This window comes from Armigeres subalbatus, chromosome 3 (assembly GCF_024139115.2).
Source record: "Armigeres subalbatus isolate Guangzhou_Male chromosome 3, GZ_Asu_2, whole genome shotgun sequence".
Lineage (NCBI taxonomy): Eukaryota > Metazoa > Arthropoda > Insecta > Diptera > Culicidae > Armigeres > Armigeres subalbatus.
Genome location: NC_085141.1, coordinates 266,910,842 through 266,935,601, shown reverse-complemented (window position 1 = coordinate 266,935,601; position 24,760 = coordinate 266,910,842). Strand labels below are relative to the sequence as shown.

At 41.3% G+C, this 24,760-nt stretch overlaps 1 protein-coding gene across 10 annotated transcripts in view; it reads left to right on the top strand.

Moving 5' to 3' along the window:
- The window catches only part of LOC134224115 (bromodomain-containing protein DDB_G0280777), a 379,875-nt gene that overhangs the window by 191,628 nt on the left and 163,487 nt on the right, over positions 1-24,760 (top strand). The window lies entirely within an intron of this gene.

The window sequence follows — 24,760 nt, the reverse complement described above, 5'->3', positions numbered from 1 at the left end:
TTTAATATTATTTGATTATAGAGTAATATTCCGACTTTATCATCCCCTGAAGAATTTTTTATTTTCAAAATTCTATTTTTTTTTCACAAATATGTACCACTTAAGGCATGGGAAAGCCAAAATGCGTGGCAAGAGGCTCGGAAGCCTCCTTTCAAGAGGCTCGGAAGCCTCCTTTCAAGAGGCTCGGAAGCCTCCTTTCAAGAGGCTCGGAAGCCTCCTTTCAAGAGGCTCGGAAGCCTCCTTTCAAGAGGCTCGGAAGCCTCCTTTCAAGAGGCTCGGAAGCCTCCTTTCAAGAGGCTCAGGCCTCCTTTCAAGAGGCTCAGAAGCCTCCTTTCAAGAGGCCCGGAAGCCTCCTTTCAAGAGGCTCAGAAGCCTCCTTCAAGAGGCCTGGAAGCCTCCTTTCAAGAGGCTCAGAGCCTCCTTTCAAGAGGCTCAAGCCTCCTTCAAGAGGCTCGGAAGCCTCCTTTCAAGAGGCCTGGAAGCCTCCTTTCAAGAGGCTCTGGAAGCCTCCTTTCAAGAGGCTCAAGCCTCCTTTCAAGAGGCTCAGAAGCCTCCTTTCAAGAGGCCTGGAAGCCTCCTTCAAGAGGCCTGGAAGCCTCCTTTCAAGAGGCTCAGGAAGCCTCCTTTCAAGAGGCTCAGAGCCTCCTTTCAAGAGGCCTGGAAGCCTCCTTTCAAGAGGCTCAGAAGCCTCCTTTCAAGAGCTCAGGAAGCCTCCTTTCAAGAGGCTCAGGAAGCCTCCTTTCAAGAGGCTCAGAGCCCTCCTTTCAAGAGGCTCAGAAAGCCTCCTTTCAAGAGGCTCAGGCCTCCTTTCAAGAGCTCAGAAGCTCAGCCTCCTTTCAAGAGGCTCAGGAAGCCTCCTTCAAGAGGCCTGGAAGCCTCCTTTCAAGAGGCCTGGAAGCCTCCTTTCAAGAGGCTCAGAAGCCTCCTTTCAAGAGGCTCAAGCCTCCTTTCAAGAGGCCTGGAAGCCTCCTTTCAAGAGGCTCAGAAGCCTCCTTTCAAGAGGCTCGGAAGCCTCCTTTCAAGAGGCTCAGAAGCCTCCTTTCAAGAGGCTCAGAAGCCTCCTTTCAAGAGGCTCAGAAGCCTCCTTCAAGAGGCTCAGAGCCTCCTTTCAAGAGGCTCAGAGCCTCCTTTCAAGAGGCTCAGAAGCCTCCTTTCAAGAGGCTCGGAAGCCTCCTTTCAAGAGGCTCGGAAGCCTCCTTTCAAGAGGCTCAGGAAGCCTCCTTCAAGAGGCTGGAAGCCTCCTTTCAAGAGGCCTGGAAGCCTCCTTTCAAGAGGCCTGGAAGCCTCCTTTCAAGAGGCCTGGAAGCCTCCTTTCAAGAGGCTCGGAAGCCTCCTTTCAAGAGGCTCGGAAGCCTCCTTTCAAGAGGCTCGGAAGCCTCCTTTCAAGAGGCTCGGACGCCTCCTTTCAAGAGGCTCGGATGCCTCCTTTCAAGAGGCTCAGAAGCCTCCTTTCAAGAGGCTCAGAAGCCTCCTTTCAAGAGGCTCAGAAGTTTCCTTTCAAGAGGCTCAGAAGCCTCCTTTCAAGAGGCTCAGAAGCCTCCTTTCAAGAGGCTCAGAAGCCTCATTTCAAGAGGCTCAGAAGCCTCCTTTCAAGAGGCTCGGAAGCTTCCTTTCAAGAGGCTCGGAAGCCTCCTTTCAAGAGGCTCGGAAGCCTCCTTTCAAGAGGCTCGGAAGCCTCCTTTCAAGAGGCTCCGAGTCACCGAGCAGCTCAGAAGGGTCGGAAGCCTCCTTTCAAGAGGATCGGAATGCTACTTTTAAAAGACATGGAAGCCTCCTTTCAAGAGGCTCCGAAGCCTCGTTTCAAGAAGTTTGGAAGCCTCCTTTCAAGAGGCTCGGAAGCCTCAAAAATTCCTCATAGTTTCACAGGAAGCCTGATGTATAAACTTTATTTCAATTTCAAAGTTTCACACTATGCCCAGGGAATCGAGAATGTTTCCCACCCGAAAACATCCTAGGCTACCACCGAACTTGGCATTATCGGACTGGCGATCCTAAGCTTTTGCTCGCAAAGCTAAGTGAAGACCGTAGTAATAAATAGCAAAACAACATTCCCACACTGAAGGTATGACTGTATTTAAAAAATATTGTTTGCCAAATAACTTATTTTGATATTATTGCAATAATTTTACCCTGATCGATCGTAAATAGCAAAATTATATCTGAGCTCTGGTCAAATTTTCAGCAAAATTGGTTCACTAGCAACGCAACCGAGATCTAAATCTCCAAAGTTGTCCATTTCAGATTCATGTTTTGTGAAAATAAACGACAAGTGGGCTTTTTATTATACCGGTCACTGTAATACGTGCAAATAAATTAACTCCATTTTTACGTCATAATGTGTATTTTTTGCATCATGTAGTTTTGACCAGTCGTAAATGCATCGCAAACAAATCGCTCTTTGTATGCGAATTGGAGATTCCTATAGATTTTCAAAGTATTTTAAGAGGCCTCCATCCGTTTACAATGTCCTTGCAACAAGTAAAGTAATTCTTTCTTGGTGTGATTAGCCTCAACGTAGCAGTGGAAATATAAATCAAAATTAATGAGTTACCCACTGGTTGAGCTCAAATAAATTCCAAAAATTGAGGTTGGGGATGTTTATTTGAATTCATCACAATTTAAGAGTTGTAGGGGGATTTGAATAAATATTAAGTTTTTCCCATACAAATTTCCATATAAACATAAATTGTCTTCGCGCCACCCCTAAATGGCCACCGAATTGCCTGAAATTTTGCCAGGACTCCTATATTATCAAAATTATGCTAATAGACATATGGGAGTTGGAATTTTCGAACATTTTTGAAATGTGAACTGCCCTAGTGTACATATGAGTACACGTGTGCTTTCTCCTGTCATCATTTGAATGTTTGGGTATATCTGAATTTCCTAGTTCCTTGGGATTTATTCTCTGGGATCATTGAATCTCGTAATTGGTTGATTCAACGTTGTCTCAAGGCCTCTTATAGATGAGTCGGTTAAACGATGAATCACATTCTCTTTGTACAATAACTCACCAGCCATTTGTCTGCAACAAATGTTACTTCATCACTTATTCGGAATCAGCTAAAGACTCAAAATGAACAAATTTTATCGCCCCTAATGACTGCTTGATTAATGCACGCCGATAATGGAAAAGAAATGTAAAGCATTTGTAATCGAGAAGAAAAATCAATCTAAACAATATCTCAAAAAGAATACATAATTAAAAGGCGCAAACACTTTCACTATCGTTGATGAATGGTATGCGTTTGTGGAAAAAAACACACCCCAAGCACTTGAATGCTGATATCAACCAATGTGAAACTTCTTCTTCTTCTATTTCTACATTCCAACTGGAACATGGTCGGGTTTTCAACTTAGTATTCTGCTAGCATTTCCTCAGTTATTAATTGAAAGCTTTTCTATGCCCGCCATTGCATGAATATGTATCTTGTGGGGCAAGTACAATGGATACATTATGCCCAGAGAATCGAGAATATTTCCCGGACCATTAATTGAACTCGCCATCTTCGGATTGGCAATCCTACGCTTTTGCTCGCAAGACTAAGTGGAAACCCTACCATTGTGAAACCATAAATATCGATTAGGCCAACGCATCGGAAGTCAACTTTTTTCTTGTTCAATCATGAGTACTCGTGCATTGAGCATCACTTATGTCTTGAAGTAAAGTTTGGGGTAGTTATGCACCCATCTACCAGGATGTACCTCGCACTAACTAAAGGTCAAACAGCTCACTTTTGGCCATTACTTATCCAATGTATTGTAGCATACCGCCGCCGTGTTGAATCATGCCAACTTTATATCTCTTAATGATCAGGCTGTGATACGGGTGTAAAAAGCGAAATTTACCAATGCTAATTTTGTTTCAACTAACGAACGCTTAACATGTGTAATGGAACCATCACCGCCGCCGGTATGCCACTGCAGCAGACGTTTTGTACGGCTACCTTGTTGTTGCATTGGAACACTACACGCGCTCCATAGTTCATCTTTTAGCAACATAGTGGTGGCGGCGGCGGCGCCCAAGCAGATGGAGCATCCGTGATGAGTAGATTAGGCATTACCAAAGCATTTTGTACGCCTTGTGAAACTCATCCATCATTAGCAAAACGTAGATTTCTCCCAGGTCTTGTGCATGTGCAGTCGAACTGAAGATGAATTGCTCAGTCGGCGCGTCCGTCGGCACAACTTGCCTTCTGGTGGTGTGGCAGTTAAACTGTGAAAGAGCAATTTACATGGATGCTAACGGCGCTCTTGTTTAGGCACACTTGAGCTTTACACGCATCGGTTGTATTCGACTAAACCGTTTCGGATAATCACCCCAAAACGGGCTAATTGTATCAGAGTCAGCGCAGCGGAGGAGTAAATTTAAGCTCGGTTATAATTAAATGTAGATGTAATCAAATAGTAACATTTGTTTCGCAGCAATTCGTTGAATGATCTCGTGGTTTAAAAAAGGTGCCTTGGAAGGTCAACATTTTGAAGGTATTATTGGTTGATACTTTATAAGAATAAGTTTTAAGTTTGTTAATTATATATTTGTCCAGTACTTCATTTTAGATGAAGTCTAAACGGACTAAGTAACATTATAAAACGATTTCCTCATCTACCTATACCTAATAAGGTTACCGTGCGGATAAACAACGTTTAACAGCTAACTAAATTGTTGAAGCGCAGATTGTTCTATACCAAACCAAGTCAGGAAAAATAGCAAGGATTTCAAGCTCGTCTTCCTCATAAACGGCGTTTGAAAGCTATTTGAAGAAATGTGCAATATACCTAGTATCAATCTAGGAGCTTGAAATTATAGTTCCGGTTAAGCCTAAACCTCTTTTACGTGACTAATGGCACGGTATTTATTAACTTTTTCTATTCTACTTCAGGAGCTGATTTTAGTGCTTCCGTTACTTCAAAAATATCATGAAGAGGGTACTCGTTAAATAACTGATTGATCAGTAAATGATCAGTGAATGATTAACCATTTCGACTGATATTATAAATAAAGTTGGTGGGTAGCAGCGATATTTCTTAAACCGATATTATGCAATCATACATGAGTAATCATGGGTAAGTAATAAAGCACACATTGTGCCCCACCCGAAACCACGTGACATATTTCAAAACCGTGTAGCGCCACAAAACAACATAGTCTAACCTGCTTCGGTCAACATGACGCCGCCAATATAGTATCCAATAAAATGAACGAACGTTCAACCGAACAGATCGACTACTGACTGACCAAACGTTTGCATGCATTGGTTTCCTATTACCCGTATGCACTCGGCGAAACTCTTAATTCAATTAAATTTAAAGGCTATTTCCATTGACTTTACCCATGACGAATACCAACCACACATGAAAAAATGGACAAACAGACTTGGCACTCAAGAAAATTTTATCGTTTACTGATTCATTGGTCGATTTGAATATTTTCTTTAAAAACGCAGATTAATTTATTTAGCAGTGATGATGCCTTTCTCGTGCATTATAACATATATTGAAAAAATCTCATTAGAAAGGTAAAAAATAAACGAAAAACGGTCGCGAAACGGATTTGACCAAGTGTGTCCTTTGCTGTCTTTTGATATTATGATAGGGTAAATGTTCTCATAACGATCAATTTGATCGATAGCTGTTCAGTATCATTAGAATAAGATTTAAAAATTTGGCTTGATGTAACCTTCGCATTCAAAATAATGAATAAGGGGAGAGGCCCCATAACGCCCCCCTTTATAAAATATGAAGTCAAAAAATTAAACGAGGCTTGCCGAGTTGTATATATACTACGAGTGCTAACAACTACTTAATATTGTATAATTCTTCTTCTTCTTCTTCTTATTGGCATTACATCCCCACACTGGGACAGAGCCGCCTCGCAGCTTAGTGTTCATTAGGCACTTCCACAGTTATTAATTGCGAGGTTTCTAAGCCAAGTTACCATTTTTGCATTCGTATATCGTGAGGCTAACACGATTATACTTTTATGCCCAGGGAAGTCGAGACAATTTCCAATCCGAAAATTGTCTAGACCGGCACCGGGAATCGAACCCAGCCACCCTCAGCATGGTCTTGCTTTGTAGCCGCGCGTCTTACCACACGGCTAAGGAGGGCCCACATTGTATAATTATATACCATTATAGTCTCCAAATGAGTGTTATAATAGATTAAAGGCATTTTATTTGGATTGCATAATGGTCAGAACGTTTTATCACTTTTACACAAACTGTAATACTATATATTATGATCCGCAGTTGCAAAAATTAGATTTCTCACTTTCATCTGAATAATTTAAGTTGAATGAAGATTACTAAGACTAACCGCACTAAGACGCACCAAATAAAATAATGTTTTGTTTAACCTCTCTGATTGCCTGTGATGGTACCGTACTTTGTACTGCCAGAGCACACAAAGACTGCTGTGCCAGTGGCTTTTTTTCGTTAAGGTATATCGAATTACCAGACCAGCTATATGGACAATTTGCCCACAAACACCAGCCGCACCCGTTTGACAAGATATGAATAAATTTCCAATCAACCAATTGACGATAGCGGCAAATGGAACGGGTGCGATTGATGTGACCGCTTTTGTTATTGTAGCCCGCGGAAATTATTTTGATTGAAAAACGATATACATCAAAACAACAGTCGGAGAAGTTTCAAGTTTCATTGAATTGCTGAATCGCGGAGTATTATTAGTTCCGTCGGTAACTGTTTAATATTATTCCAATTATTTCATTGCTGTCTTTCAGCAGTACAGTTTTCAAATGCTAAAAGAAAAAAAACAAAGATATGGACAATTTTCAATCAGAGGCGAATATTGATCAAACTAACTTTATTGCAGACATAACTTCACATCAGTGAGCTAAAGAAATAATTTAACAAAATTCATCACAGATTGTGGAGCCTAAATTCTTTCGTATGTTTGGTAAATAATGTCTGTGAAAAAAGAGTGACCCAACTTGATAGCGACATTACAAGGAAACATGATTCTAAGCTATTAAACCACAGACAAAGTAACACAACATGAAGAACATTCATCGATACAAAGAAAAAAATTATAAAATCTAATCAGTGCATAAAAAATAACGACGTGGAAAATGACACTATTCCGAGCGGATATGAAACTTTTCCTTCAATATGAAACTTTTCACTACACTATGAAACTCCTACACTATTACGAATAATCCACTTCGGTTGAGGTCTGACTATAAACTTACGTTTATTCTGAATACTAATTCGATTGTGCCTAGGGAACTCATCTGAATGATGAGCTTTTCAAATACATGCGTATATAAAGGAATCCGCTTCGAAGTCGAATTCATAGATACTATAATTCTTTTCCCTTAAGCAAGCTAATTACTAACTCAATGAGATGTTCAGAGATATTCAGACCTTGATCAAAATTTTAGTTATAAATTCGATGGACTAAATTCAATAACTATAACGAACTAACACTATTTTTTTTTTCTACAATTTTCCAAACGAACTTGAATTCATGAAAAAAACATAACCTGTGTTGATTTTTCGCTTCTTCGCTCTTGATGTTTTTCTGGGCGATTGATGTATAACATCTGAATCAATTGCCTTCGATGGGCTCCACACCAGTACTCCGAATGCCAGTACCCCGAATGCCATTACCCCGAATGCCACTACCCCGAATGGGGTAGTATGTAAGTAATGGCATGGTAACCCCGAAAAACATTACCCCGAAATCCTCGAAAGGCCACCCTAATAAAAAATCCCAAAAGAATTACAATAGAAATTATTGTGACAGTACGCTAAAATTAATAGTAATTACATTAAACTCTATTGTGGCTCACAAAAGAATTACATTGAAGCCTATTATTTTCCACCATAAAGCCTATTGTAAATGGCAGTTCTACTAATTTTTGCCATTACAATTGAATTTATTGTAATTATATTGCCAAAATTTTACTGGCAATAGATTTTATTGTACGTCTATTTGAATAACAATATGGCACTTTAATTGGTATGATATAAAAACAATAGAATTTAATGCTCATCAATAAAATGTAGTGTATTATTATTATATTTTATTGCAACTCTATTGTATTTTTTATCCGGGCAGTACCCCTAAAACATTTTGATTCTGTAACTTTCCAGTATAATTTTTCACACTCACAGATATCGATGAATCCAAAATGACAATCCTTTCAAAGAATAAAAAAGAGTTAGAGTTACTTGGAAAAACGCATTGAAGATTTAACCAACAATGTTGATTTTTCATCTAATTAACTTAAATTGTCATTCCACCCCATTATTACCAAGAAAACTACTATTCTACGAAATATAGTAAGGGGGTGATAATATCTCTTTCAATAAGACGTGTTTGTAGAGGAGATAATGCCTTCTTCAAATTAATGCGTTTGCCCGGTATAAGGCGAACAGAGGAGATGATGCCTTCTTCAGATGAATGCGCTTGCCCGGTATAAGGTGATCAGAGGAGATAATGCCTTCTTTAAATTAATCCTTTTTCCCTGTACAAGGTACACAGAGGAGATAATGACTTTTTAAATGAACACGTTTGCCAGGTACAAGGCACACAGATGAGATAATGTCTTCTTTATGCGTTTGCGTTGTATGAGGCGAACGGAAGAGAGGATGCCTTCTTCAAAAAACAGAGCTCTCTCTCTCTTTCTCTCTCTCTCTCTCTCTCTCTCTCTCTCTCTCTCTCTCTCTCTCTCTCTCTCTCTCTCTCTCTCTCACCTACGCATAACATATTACTCACTTACTACCTCTGAATCCAAAGAGTTGAAAGCGGCACAATAACAAAGCAGATATTGCAAGCTTCTGCACATCAAATCAGTGTCCATGATTCATATACTCTTCCTTTATGTTACCCAGTGGAAAAAATATTGAAATTATTGAGATTCGTTTTAGTAGAACCCTTCTTGCAAGACAAGTGAAAAACGCACTCTTACCCCACCGGTGGGGTAAAAGTGCGCATCGGGTGGGGTAAGAGTACGCATTTATCCAATCATGTGCTTTAAGTAAATATTAACACAAATAAGAGTCAATAACATTTAATTGATGTTTAATGAGCATATATATTAGGGAATGTTTAAAGATTACGTAACTCTTGAAGGGGGCGGGGGTTCTAAAAATGTGCACTTTCATATGAAAAACCGTTGCATTTTATAAATATAAAAAACTACAAAGGTAAAAATATATATCAGGTTTCGCGTGGCGTATACAAAGGCATTTTCCTTAAAGAAAGTCCACCAATTACGTAACGTAAAATTTGGCTATTTCATCACCCCTCCCCCCTATCCGACACTATTTTTATGAATCCTCTAAAAATTATACGGATCGTCACACATCTCACAACCCCTCTCAGTTTAACATTGCGTAATTTATGAATGTTTCTTTTGATTAAATGAAATTATCATTTAGATGAAATTGTGTTTTCGTACTATGTTTAGGTGTACAACAAGTCCTAATACAATTTCATTATTTCGCTTCAGTGCTATGTTCGCTAAGTCCTTTCTAACACCGAATTACTTCAACTTATCCTTAAAACTTGTAATAATTTCAAATTCTATCCCTTTTTTCTTAGTTGTGGATCTTTACGCTTTGGAAAAAGTCTAATTTCGGCCGGAGATACGGGTTTGACATCATAACTTGAATATTCATATGCGTACTATTGCCCCACCGGTTACTGCGTACTTTTACCCCACAGTCCCAAAAATCATTCAAGTAATGGTTTTGACTTCTTGGAAAACCAACCAGATTGGTGTTCTGTACCATAAAGTACTTTATACAATAGGTTATCGAAATGGTATAATGTTCACCTGATTGAACGTATATATGGTAATGAAATACTAGTTGCGGAAATCCAATTATTTTCAGCAAAATGACCAAAAAGTTATCTAACTTCATATCTCCCTTGTTGTTTATTCAAATCGTTTACAATTACACATGATAATAGTTGGCCCGAATACCTGTCAAACTGATGCAGTGCTGCTAGTTTATCTTTTTTTATTACTTAAAAAAATCGAAAACGTACTCTTACCCCACGCGCACTCTTGCCCCACTCTACTCTAAACACCGCGTGACATCTCTCATTGAAATTGACAAATTGCAGTAGTGCTCTTAATCACTCACTCACTCTTACTCACTCGCTCATTCTTACCACTTACTTACTCTTACTCGCTCACCACTCACTTTTACCACTCACTCACTCACTTCATGCACTCATTCATACTCACTTACTCACTCACTTCCACTTATTCACTCTTGCTCACTCACTCACTTTTGCTCACAAGATCATTCTCACTTACTCACTCACTCGCTCTTACTCATTCATTCACTCTGTTACTCACTCTGTGTAAACCCGTGAAATCCGTGGAGTCGAGGTCTACCCAGACTGAGGCCCAAGGATTCGCGGACTCGGGCAAGGTCGAATCGACCGAGGGCGTGCCAGCGAAGAGGGTGGTGCCAAAGTCTACCCAGACTGAGGCTCAAGTATTCGTGGGCACGTCGGGGGTGACTGCTCCAACGGAGCAGGCACAAAAACGGAGGAGACAGTCTCCAGGGGATGGGCTCCCTGGGGGCCGCTCCAAAACGCGGAGGGTTACTACCCCGAATAAGGATAGTGGAGCTGGGAAGCTGAACCCCGGCCAGGTACCTCCAAAACCGGAGGAGGTAGGACCTGGAAAGGTCCGTCCACCCAGGAAAGACGGTGGTAAGGGGTTACGGCAGGCTGAGAACTCTCAGCCACCCCAGACCAGGGAAATAGAGGGGGATGATGCCTCCTGGACTCTGGTCAAGAACAAGAGGAAACCGAAGACGTCAAGGGCCGAAAGAAGCCCAGGCGAACGAGGGAAGCAAGAAGTCTAGGGTAGGCGCCAATCGCTCCAGGGGCGTTGCCCTAGTCATCAAGACGGACGAGGCTAAATGCTCGGACGTCTTGAAGGCGATGAGGAGTGACGTCAAGCTCGGTAAACTCGGTGCCGACGTACGTCGAATAAGACGTACCCGGATGGGCGAGATGATCCTCGGGCTGAAGCGGGGCGTCTCGCAAAAGGGCGCCGCCTTCAAGAAGTTGGTGGAGGAAGTCCTAGGCGAGACGGTCAAGGTGAGAGCACTGACGACGGAGGTGAATCTAAGGATTAAAGACATGGACGAGATCACCGAAGTCGAAGAGCTCGTCACGGCACTGCGGCGACACTGTAAAGTGGAGACGCCCACCGCAGTCGTTCGGCTACGGAAAGGTCCGACAGGGACACAGGTAGCATTGGTTCGGCTATCTACAGCGGATGCCTCCAAGGTAGTCAAGTTAGGGAGCGTCAAGGTGGGATGGTTGGTGTGTCCTGTGGGCATATATCAGCAACCCGAAGTGCCTGGCAACCCGAAGTGCCGAAGCTTCAAGTGCCTGGAACCGGGGCACAAGCAATGGGACTGCAAAGGCCCTGACAGGAGCAAGCTCTGTCTACGCTGCGGATTGGAGGGACATAAGGCACAATGCTGCACGAACCCTCCCAATTATTTGATTTGTTCCAGCAAAGCTGTGAACAGCAAGAACCCCATGGGGGGTTCGAAGTGCCCGGCGTTTAAGCGTGCTGCAAATTCACAGTGCAGGTAACGCAGCTGGCTTGCTCGGCCTCACCCGAGTGTTTGGTGTGCGCAGGTTTAGAGGAAACGGCGGAACACGTGTTGTTCGTGTGCTCACGTTTTCGCGCAATGCGTGACCACATGCTTGCCACATGTGGTCTGGACACTACCCCGTACAACCTTCTCCGGAGGATGTGTAAAGATGAAGTTGGCTGGAACGCCGTTTCATCGGCTATCGTCCAAATCGTCTCGGAACTACACAGAAGGTGGCGCGTGGACTAAAGGATGGCTAGTTCAGGAGCAAACAAGATGTAGTCCAAAGGTTCGGAGTCGGATTCATGGGTCATACCGGTGGTCATGCCATGTGGTCGAACTCGATCCTTTTATCGAACAAGTGGCCGCGCGAAGAACAACATGGTATCGTCGCTTTCGCGGCGTCGGTCAACCGGGCGGGTTCCGAGCCCGAGGACGGAAAAGGGTCCTCGTCAAGGCTGGGGCAGGCGTAGGCACCGCGTCGGCAAGACACGCAGCTAACCTCGAGGGTGCGTTATGCCCCAGTCAACACAAGATCGTAAATGATGTCATATAAGATGTTAAAGTGGAGGCGATACACATACCTCCCCATACAACTTGTACGTATATCACCTCCACTTTAGCATCTTATGTTGTTTTATATACGAGTTTGTGTTGACTGGGGCACTTGCCCCCCTTTGAAGCATTACTTTCTGGTTGTACCGAAGGGACGATGGGCTTGGCGGCAATGGAAACAGTTTAGCGGGTCGGGGATGTAGTCCTGCCTCCATCGTTGGAGGTGGCCCCTAACCCCGCACTTCCTGAACAACCCAGGATGTCTGTTGAGCAGATTCCCCCTCCTTTGCTTAGGAAGAAAAAAAACTCAGATACTTACTTACTCTCTGTTACTCACTCTCCCAACTCACTCACTCACTCTTACTCATTCGCTCACTCAATCAGTCTAACTCACTCACTCATTCAATCGTAGATTCTAATAATTGGATCACGCTTTATCTGGAAAAATACAGAGGTGAACCAGCCAAGAGCTGAAAGCCTCTTTAATAAAAAAAGACAAAAAAAATATCCGGAAACCTACTATTAGCGACCAAGGAGCAAGCTGACGTGGACCGCAGTTAACCACATTGGGTGCAGTTTACCTCAGTCGTCAAATCTGAAACACGTGCAAGTTGGCGACCATTACCGCTCGCGGAAAATTGGATGCTTAGTTCTATACTGCGTTGAAACAGTTCCAGGTCAAGGGCCAACTATTGATGACTCTGATATGAATTCTGAATAAACTTTTATTGGGTAACATTTTTTTCACCGAAATGAAGTATAAACTTGAAATAAGGACCTATTCGGGGTACTGGCTCATTCGGGGTGGTGTCCCATTCGGAGAAGTGACTCATTCGGGGAAGTGACTCATTCGGGGTAATGGCATTCGGGGTGGAATTATGGGTAGTGTCATAGAGTCCCTTCAATGTCGTCTTTTCAATTTGAGTCGACGCTGGTGTTGCGATATCGCCCTCCGTCATCGTTACCTCCCGATTTCTGTTGCTTGACATTACTGGGATCATTACGGTCATGGTGGGTGGATTAGTCTTCGTTATCTTCAGCTGGTTTCGATGCGCGCTTGAAATTATAGAAACACTGCCACCTGATTCATCACCAGAATCGTCACTCATTTGCATCCTCAATCGATCCATCGCCTGTTTTAAATTGTGTAGTACATTTTCAAACGGAACCACAACGCACAGTTGCTTAAATCGTGTTTTAGCGCGTTTAATTAATAATACCTTTATTATGTGATTTAACGTAATGGCGTCTTCGAGACATTTTATCAGTAAGTCGACGTGCTTCTTTGGGGGTATTCAGCCTTATGATCAATCAAAATGAGATGAAAATTTAATTTTTGCCACTTTACAACATGGAAGGTATATGCCTCCGCGAGAGTTGTAGCACAAATTTTCTTGAAAAACTTAATCGAAGACACCAAGTTCGTAGTTTCATTACTTTTGGAGATTTATTGCATTTTATGCCAACAATTGTTCAAAGGAACAAATGAAAATGTTCGATGAATAAGCATACACTTATATGGAGACACATGGTGAATTGGTTCATCAACTCCTTGTGGTGGGTGATTGATTTCTACCTTATCTCTGCAGTTCAGGTATTAATTAAAAGTTCATTACTTGTACTTTGTTATGCGTATGAGATTGTCTGCCAAAATTTGCCCGGTGTCAAGTAGCAGTTAAATCAAATATGACTTAAAAATCCAATAAAACTGTTATAACTTTTTTATTTTTCAAGTTTTTAAGTCACAATAGCCAACAGCGTATTTTAATATTATCTAAAACTTTCTAGAACATGCAAAAAATGTAGAAATGAAAATGAAAAAGATATGATGAAAAACCCATTTTTAAGGGGTTGTCAGCATAAAACGTAAAAAATCTCCAAAAGTAACGGAATTACGAACTTGGTGTCTTCGACAAAGTTTTTTAGGAGAACTTTTGCTACAACTTTAATGAAGAATCAAACCTTATAGAAAGAGATCGCAGCAAGCAGCGGTGGAGTTTGGATCACTTTTTTCTACGCGTGACGTTTTCTTTAAACTATATTTTTTTCAATGCGTGTCTAAACTTGATAACCTGAATTTGACCGGAATATATAGTGACTTTACATTAAGTGCCGATTCTTAAAAGTGGCGGTGAAAAGATCGATAGTGCCAAATAGTGTGGATGATTTCGATCCTTAAAATTCTTACTATTTGACTGCATGGATATTGCTGAAGAAATCTAACAGACTGAAAGTGGAATCTATCAGACTAGAAGGAACGGTGCATCAACACGGGAATTCAAGCTAAGTAGCTAGTAGTCATCGTAAATAATTTACAGATTTGCAAAATAATCTTTTCAAGCGTGATTAAATACGTAGAACAAAATACCTGTTTCGGGAGCCTTTTTCGAAACCAGTTTATTTTGAATGTGAACATTCATATGCATAATTATACACACATTGTACCATATAAAAGATTTACCTAAGAAATTCACATATTTTATGTGTTATCCAAACAGTATTTTTTCTTGTTTTCCAACAGAAGATGTTTCTTGTTTCTTGTAATCCAACAGAAGATGTCGACTAAATGAAATATATTGGTATTCCAGAGAAATGGAATTGAAAAAATGTAGTGCCAAAAAAAATCAGTTTGAATCGGTTTAATATCAGATTAACCCCTAGTACAAGAGCCAATTTCTCAATAAATATTTGAATATTAATTAAATCCACTGTAGGGAGGCTCAATTACGTAAAATAGTAATACGAGTAAATATTCAGTTATGTTGGCATATTCGTTTTGAGTAAGCAGATAGTTCGCGCGGGCCGATTTTGTTGCTTTATGCGGTCGAAATGAAAACCAATCAGTGCCTGTTTAGTCGTGTTTCTGCTCAGTAAGCAGATAGTTCGTACGCATCATATCAGGGGGGAAGGGGAATTTAATTTAATTCCTTTTTGCTCTTTTTTCGTTTCAGAGAGCGAGCAAAGGCGCTTAAACCTAGGCTATTAGCCAGGGCAAGGCTAATACCTTCGCCCCATCCGAGGAAAATCATCGGCAAGGATAATGGAGTGACATAAATTTCTTAGCAAAGTCACTCCCAACGTATTTCCACAAATTTTCTATCATTTGCTTATAATGATACTCCTAAACCACATACCCTACCCACCATCCAATTCCTTGACATCTATGAGGGCGTCGGTGAGTCGCTGGCCTCTCGTTAAGTAGATGTCATATCATCATTTCCTTCCCTTTCCTAGTAACGGAGAAGATGGGCGTGGCCGGCAATGATAGCTTTCATGTTTTATCATTTTGGACCCCCAATTGGATTTCCATTGAATCCCAAATGAAAATCCATAAGCAATTGGGGTAAGAAAGGTAAAGAATATACATGACAATTATCAGTATGCAATCTACGAAATACTCCGTTACAACGCAACGCAACGCAACGCAACGCAACTTTAATGAAGAATCAAACCTTATATGTTGTGAAGTGGAAACAAATAAATATGTCATCTCACTTTTAGGGGGATTGATCCGTAAGCTGAATACCTCCAAAAAAGTGCATTAACTTACTGATTAAATGTCTCGAAGACACCATTACGCTAATTTGCATAATAAAGGTACTATTAATTAAACGCGCTCAAAACACGATTTTAGCTACTGTGCAACGCTTTGAATCTTGCTTGTATTGTTAAATCTTGAGTTCGACCCTGCTTTATTGCGGTATTGTTTTTTGACATGTCCCTTCATACCACAGTTGTTGCAATAATAATGAATCGACTGCTTTGAGCGTGCTTACAGCGGCACACTAGGAGTTAACTTTCTGAAATCAGTATGGCGAAAGGCATCTAAGGTTCGATTTCTCAAAATTAAGCACCTTAATCGGAAAAATATTTGGTAGGCGTAGTAGCGGACACCATCCCTCATAATCGGTACCAAATAGTTTTTCATGAAAAGTTCCTAATTTTGAGAAAACCAGCGTTAGATGTCTTTTGCCATACAAATTTCTGGCGGTTAACTCTTGCTGGCTATTTTGTGCATATACTATAGCGCCTGGATGTGACTGCGGCGGATAGAAAATCAGCCACTGCCAATAATTCATTGGCATAATTGTTCTGATGCTCCTTCCTTCGTCCATCATCACTAAAAGTAACTTTTCTCTGGTAGCTAGCGCTCCTACTACGACTGCGATCTCTCCTGTTGTGATAGTTAGGGGAGAACAGTGCATAATGCAGCCCGGGGCAAAATGGCCTCACTCATAAAATCACTCCTATACTCTGTTGTAAAACATTTATGAACGAATATCACCATTACAATTCATAATTAGTTATATATTATTGAGCTCCATTGGAAAAAATGAGCAAAATTCCTTCATAATCACTTAAATTCAACGATTTGCGATTTTTCCACCTCACCCGTAAGATTGTACGTTGAGGAAAAATAAACAACCATGCGTTCACCATTATTTTACATGTAATTGGGTCATTTTACATTATCATTCGGGCGTTTTGACCCAGGCCTATTTTTAAAACATTTTTTAAGTGCGTTAGAAAGTCATAAAAACCTTATTGTTTTCGATGAGAGATCATTGTGCAATGTTGCTGGTTTTGTAAGTTAATATTGCATCTACACATTGAAATGGTTTGGTGTTCTTGTTCGTATTGGTGAAAACATCGAAAGAACTTTAGGAATGCGTTTTGGACCGTTCTCCCCTATTGTTTCTGTTCAGGACGTAGGCTGCCCTCCGTCCTAGGCGTTGCCTCACAAAAGCTACCTGCTGAATGTCAGTGTTAATTGAATTTCTCCCCGTGTATTAGCAAGCTTATAATTCGTTATGATCCTTTCTGCAGCACCAAGTGCCAGTTTCTATTATTTTAGAAGCTGTTTTTGCAAATTCATATCGTAAAATCCTGCGATCTCTTATGGCCTTATCTTTGAAAGTTCCAAAATCACAAAAAAGATGCTTGTAATTTTTAGTCAAGTATGAATCTTTCTATAGTGTATTAAAGTTGAAACATTGAATCACGTCAGAGTCAATTTCATCATAACGTGATTTCAATTTTTGAATAATTTCGGTATAAGATAAATCTTTAAACCCTTTCCTTGGAACAAAAGTTTTATTTCAGAGTAAATTACCGGTCCACTGAGAGTACAGAAGGTCATCAATTTGGTTAAGTTCAAATAATTCTTCAAATCTTTCGGCATAATCTGTGAATGAATTTCCAATAACACACGGTTCACTAACACCAACTAAATTTGTGGTAGACATTTCCAGTTGTTCTGCTGTTTACCTCTCATACTGGTGGTCAGTTAGCTCTCACATACAAGCGCTGCAGGATATCTGCTGGACAGGACAGAAAGTGTGGAAAAGCGGGCATCGAGCGGCTACCTTCTACCAAAGCTGTGGCACCACCAACAAGCTGGGAACCGGCTTCATAGTGCTGGGAAATGTTGATTGGGTGGCAGCCAATCAACGCAAGGATGTGCAAGCTGAGGATAAAAGGCCGTTTCTTTAACTATAGCATCATCAACGTGCACTGCCCACATGAAGGGAGATCCGACGACGAGAAAGAAGCGTTCTATGCGCAGCTGGAGTAGACATACGATGGATGCCCACTGCGGGACGTCAAAATCATCATCGGTGACATGAAGGCTCAGGTAGGAAGGGAGGAAATGAACGATCATCGGACCGGATAGACTGCATACCGTATCGAACGACAACGGCCAACGATGCATAAACTTTGCAGCCTCCCGCGGAATAGTAGACCGAAGCACTTTCTTCCCCCGCAAGAATATCCACAAGGCCACATGGAAATCACCTAATCAAGTAACGGAGAACCAAATCGACCACGTATTTACCGCGAGACCGTGAAGAGACGGAACAACTGTACCGCGCTAATAAAGCACGAAAGTTCTATGAGAAGTTAAATCGTTCACGTAGAGGCCACGTGACACGGCCCGATATGTGTAAGGACATAAACGAGAACCTTCTTACAAACGAGCGTGAGATGATTCAAAGGTGTCGGCAGCACTACGTAGAGCACCTGAATGGCGTTGTTGCAGACAACAGTGGCGGTATGGAAATGGACCTAGGAGCACGCGCGCAGAACATGCGACTTCCGGCTCCGGAAATCCAGAAAATTCAGGAGGAGATCGGCTGGCTGAAAAACAACAAAGCCGCTGGAGTTGACCAACTACCGGGAGAGCCGTTTGAACATGGTGGTGAGGCACTGGCTAGGGCGCTGAACTGGGTAATTACCAAGGCTTGGTAGGATGAGGTTCTGTCGCAGGAGTGGATGGAAGTTGTCGTGTGTCCCATCTACAAAAAGGGCGATTAGCTGGATTGTAGCAACTACCGCGCAATCACATTGCTGAACACTGCCTATAAGGTACTCTCATAAATTGTATGCCGCCGACTAACACCAATTGCAAGAGAGTTCGTCGGGCAGTACGAGGCAGGATTTATGGGTGAACGCTTTACAGCAGACCAGGTGTTCGCCGTACGTCAAGTATTGCAGAAATGCCGCGAATACAACGTGCTCACACATCATCTATTTATCGACTTCAAAGCCGCATATGATACAATCGATCGGGACCAACTATGGCAACTAATGCACGAAAACGGATTTCCGGATAAACTGATACGGTTGATCAAGGCGACGATGGATCGGGTGATGTGCGTAGTTCGAGTTTCAGAGGCATTCTCGAGTCCCTACGAAACGCGCAAAGGGTTACGGCAAGATGATGGTCTTTCGTGTCTGCTATTCAACATCGCTTCGGAGGGAGTAATACGAAGGGTAGGGATTGACACGAGTGGTACGATTTTCACGAAGTCCGTCCAGTTATTTGGTTTCGCCGACGACATAGATATCATGGCACGTTACTTTGAGAGGATGGAGGAAGCCTACATCAGACTGAAAAGCGAAGCTAAACGGATTGGACTAGTCATCAACACATCGAAGACGAAGTACATGATAGGAAGATGCTCAAGGGAGGTCAATGTAAGCCACCCACCACGAATTTCTATCGGCGGTGACGATATCGAGGTGGCTGAAGAATTCGTGTACTTGGGCTCACTGGTGACCGTCGATAACGATACCAGCAGAGAAATTCGGAGACGCATCATGGCTGGAAATCGTACTTCGCAAAACGCTTCGATCAAATAGAGTTCGCCGCCGTACCAAACTGACTATCTACAAAACGCTCATAAGACCGGTAGTTCTCTACGAACACGAGACTTGGACTATCCTCGTGGAGGACCATCGCGCACAGGGAGTTTTCGAAAGGAAAGTGCTGCGTACCATCTATGGTGGGGTGCAGATGGCTGACGATACGTGGAAAAGACGAATGAATCACGAGTTGCATCAGCTATTGGGAGAACCCTCCATCGTTCACATCGTGAAAATCGGAAGACTGCGGTGGGCCGGGAACGTATCCAGAATTTCGGACAGTAATCCGGTGAAAATGGTTCTCGACAACGGTCCGACGGGAACAAGAAAGTGAGGTGAACACCATTTTCACCGGATTACAAGCACAAACTCGGATTTTTCAAATGTTCGACGAATTGAGGTGATGTATGTGTGTGTATGTCTGTGAGCAAAAAACTCACCCATTTTCCGGGCACTTGACCTTAAACGATTTGCTCGCCACAAATTTCTCGAACACTAAATATACCGAAAGGCTATAATTCAGTGAGCTCCTTCCAATTTCTTTCATTTCTCTTGATTTTTCCAATAGTTATTATTCGTAGCTCTTGTTGTATTTTTATTCTGTGGACATGCTTGAAACGTTGACCATTTCTATATACTTTGGTAATAGCGTTTGGTCTTACCCATTATAATCAGCCACTGCACAAAGTTCATATTCGGTAGTTAGAATGACGGAACCATGTGTAGATTTAATTAGACGTAAATCGGTGTAAGCGATTCTTATTTGGCTTTCTAGAATCAAATTTTGGTGAGAAGTTCAGATTGGCGAGTTCTGCTTTAACCAGGATAATTATAAGTATTCAGTCGCGCAATTAGGTTCCGGTTTAAGGTGAAGGTGGGTTGAGTACCAAAACAAATATACTGTAGTAGTATTGGTTTCGTATTTATAAAAAAAACAAAGAATATTAATAGGGTGGTTCAAAAAACGACCCAGCTCCAAAACGCTCAATCGATTCCGTCCCATGCTCCGAGTGTCCTCCAAAAGCCGATTTGAACAAAAACTAATTGAGCACAAGCCGGTTAAAGTTTGTATGAAAGCTAGTATGGGAAACTAAACCTTTCATTACACTGGCTACAGTTCCTCTCCTCCAAACGCTGGCAGAAAGAGAACCCACATAGCTGAATGAAAATCGCACCTTGGGAAAGATCCATTGATTACATAACGCGAAAATAGCATTTTATACCCCGCATGTCATGTCACACTTTCTGTATGTAGTATCTGCTCTTGGTGCGATAGATATCACAGACAAATTCTGGATATTTTGTTGAATTACATCTGAGAAGCCCAATTATCATGCTAAGGATTCGCAACCTCGATCAGAATCGACTCCCAATTATCGGAACGACAATTCAATATGCATTGTCTATATGGAATTAAAGCTCTTGAATATTTCATCCAGTCATATGTTCTCCCCCCTCGCCAGGGCCCAATGACGAAGCGCCACAATCAGAATAATGTAAAATTCAACCTCGCCATATCAACTCTCATACAAACCTGAAACGACCTGTGCACGGTAAGCTCCTATTCAAACCAGCCCAAAACATCGGAACCCAGAATATGAAACATATTCGACGGAGCAAAATATTTCTTGAGCCACCCTACATATTAGTTTGCTGCTGCCGGTCCCGGTGTTTACATTCGCTCCGCGATCCATTTTTAGTGTTTTTTTTTCGGTCAAAAATAGCAGTTTTTATTATGTTTTCGCTTCAAACAAGTGAGTGATTTCAAAAAGTGATGTTTAATTGGCATTCCATCAACATTTCGGGCTGCTCATGTGCGGAGAAGTGAGTAAAAAATTGATTTTTTCAATGCCCTTTGAGAAGAAGTGAAGTGCAGTGATAAGCCCACCAAATCGCAAACGGCTATTAAATTGGCACGAAACAGCTGATTTATGCTAAAATTCATGCCGAATTACATTGGACTCTTTGAAGAAACATGTTCATTATCACGGGAAGTGAATAAATATGCTGTGAACAGGTTAGTAATTTGAATATCAAACTTTTGTTCGGTGCTGTTCGATGCATTCGAATGTTGGTGGGAGAGGAGTGCGGGAGGTGTGGGGTTGACCCGTGGAAGGTCCGGTGCCATATTGACTGCCATCATGGTACTCTTCCAACTATGTCCTTAATCCACTTCTACCTACCACTAGCTCCTAATGCGCAACCTTGCAAAGGGTTTTAAGCCAATATGGTGTAACACCATATTGGTTTTAAGCTAGTTTGCCCGTAACTCGAATTATCGTCAAATGGATTAACTCAATTATGCTATTAGTCTAATCAGATTACGAGTTTCAAAACTAGCTGTGGGCTTCGTGGCCGTGCGGTTAGCAACGTCAATCGTCTAGACGCATGTGCTATGGAGTGTGGGTTCGATTCCCGCCCCGGTAAGGAAGAATTATTTCGTGATCGTGAAAAATTAAGTGTTCAGTCTGTACGACCTCTGGTCGAAGACAGTGTTCCTGTCTTTTATACTATAATATGTGAACCTTGACATCAAAATACTGCTTATCAAATTATAAACCACTATTTCTGGCTTCTAACAAAACTGAGCGCATTTGGACTTCTGATTGATTATTTGTTTAAATAAAATTGCATAAAATCAGATTATTTTTAATATTTTGCATGGCATTATTTCAAAAATTAATATGTACAAGTTACAGTGATGACTCGATTTTTATCACTCCCCAATTTCATCTGCCTCTGATTTACTCTACCAACAATTTGATGACAGTTACCCTTATATTATAAATTCGTCCAAGAAGTCTGTCAAATCGTAGTGTTGAACTTAATTTTAAAATTAAAAAAACACTTTAATAAAGAATTAAAAAAAAAAAAAAAAAAATCTGTCAAATCTTTTGGAAGTTTATATAATATGTAACCAAAAAAAATTTCAGCGCCGAGCCATAAAATGATTAATATTGGAGAAATAAATGCATGTAAACAATATGATAGTAATACAGTCCCTTCCCGATTTTGGCAACACGACCGGATTTCAATGTTGCCAAAATGGGGATGTTGCCAAAAACGGGAAAAAAATTTCATACAAAATTTCAATTTTTTTTTGTTTGCATGATTGAAGCTAAATACTTAGAATATGTACTACAAAGTATGTGAAGTGTGTTTAAGTAATGCACGTCATCATAATTGACATTTTTGCGATATTATTCATAACTCGGAGATTGTAGTTTACACAAAATTGAAACAATCTCCAATTCGAATTTCATATTTCGTCAATTTCATAATACAAACTGAATAATAAATATTATTTGAAATAAACAATAGCGTCGGCCACGTCCTTACAAAAATTTGAAGTGATAAAAAAACCTTTCAATTGTAGTCAAACTTTTGTGGTCGGTGTGATTAAGAGTAAAGTTCTGTGCACAATTTTAGCTGACATTATGGAAAAAATTAACGCAAGGCATAACACATTCCATTGGTTGAGAAAATGGTAACAGAAATCTGCATTCTGCACATTGGTCATGCGCATCCAATGTAGTTGGAAGAATCGTACATCAGACTGAAGGGGGAAGCAAAGCAGATCGGACTAACATTAACACGTTGAAGACGAAGTAGACTTAAGAGAAGACAACAGCCATTCACCACAAGCTTGTATCAATAGCGACAAAATCAAGGTTGTTGAAGAATTCGTGTACTTGGGCTCACTTGACCTCCGATAACGATACCAGCAGATAAATTCGAAGACGCAACGTGGCAGGAAAGCGTACTTTGGACTCCAAAAAACACTCCGATCGAATAGAGTTCGCCGCCGTACCAAACAGACTCCCTCATTAAATCGGTGGCGGTAGTCCTCCTTGGACACGAGATCTAGACAATGCTTGTGGAGGACCAACGCGCACTTGGAGTAAAAATGGTTCTCTACAACGATCCGACAGGCACAAGAAGGCGAAGTGTGCAGCGATCAAGGTGGATCGATCAGATTGAAGACGATTTACGGACCCTCCGCGGACTGCGTAACTGAGGCCACTCCGGCCGTAGGCTGAATAAATAATAATAAAACCACATCTGACGCATCACTCGCCTATCGAAGCAGCTAGAATTACACCAGCGATCTCATGGGAACTTCACAGGAGGTACTCCACTTTTGATACTTCGCCATCACAAACAGAACACTCGAGAGCAGGCATTGGAAGTGTGAGTGAGCATTGATCTATAGCAATCGTAGCATCCATAGCCAGCCAATGAGTGAACTGCCTCGCTCAGATGGATGCCAAACAACGAGTAGGAGCGATCGTTGTTGTGATAAACAATGAGCAACACCGTCTAACAAGCCAAGCCATGTAACCATGTAAGCTACGATTTTTACATGCGTACCCCCCTTGCTCTAGTACAATGAAGCCAAGCAATTAAACCACATCATGCGTTCTGCTTTATTCACTCTTCTTTCAAGGTGATAACGATAAGATAGTCCAGAGAAAGCACCAACGCCTCCCATTCAGTGTGCTAGAGTTTTAGACTCTTAGAGGTCTTCATTTTTAGAATGCTTGAATGTCTTCTTGTAATATCGCACCATATCAACGCTCATTGTTGTGCACGCAAGTGATTCGCTTCACTCAATAGGCTCCCATTGGTGAGCGTTGAAGATCATTAAGGACAAGCACCATAGAATCCAAACTTAAAACTACTCGCGTTTTTAAGGGCACACCACTTAATACGGAAGCAACGCACAACTGTCATTTTCATTATTTCAGCTTCGCTGCGACTTTTGTGCGTTGCTCCCATATTGAGTGGTGTGCCTTTAAAAACGCGAGTACTTTTAAATTTGGATTCTACGATGATTGTCCTTAAACGGTGAATCATCGAACGTCCAATTTCAAAGATCTTAGGAAGCTCATAACTTGCCCCGAGGCAGAGCATCAAGTTGGCTTAGATTAACCAGACTTTTTCTCATGATCTGTTTTTTTGCAATGCTTGCTTGAGAACCTTACGGTTACATGTTACCAAACTCTTACCATTACTGTTGAGCTGTTGTAAACATGCTGGAATCAAAAGGCTCGTTATGCAATTGACACATCAGGAAATTGGAAAAGCCAACAGTGTTCTGATATTAATCACTAGACAAATTTGCGTCAATTTTAAACAATAAGACTCTTTGAAATATCATTGTTGCTTATTATCTATACGGGAATGCAGCAGAAATACGGATAAAATGATAAAATGACAATTTCTTGGCTGATATCGGAAAAGAGGCGCATAATGAGAAAAACGACTTGTTGGCCATATAGCGTATTTAGAAAATCGAATGTGCTAATAACTAGCAATTAAACCTACTGGGCATGATCACTCATGAAGTATCGGTTGCATTGTGATGTAAGGCTTCGCTTAATAGGTGTTGTACTATGTACAACGGTGTGAGTCAGCTTGTCGACGACAAAATCAGTAAGAATGCCAAAAAA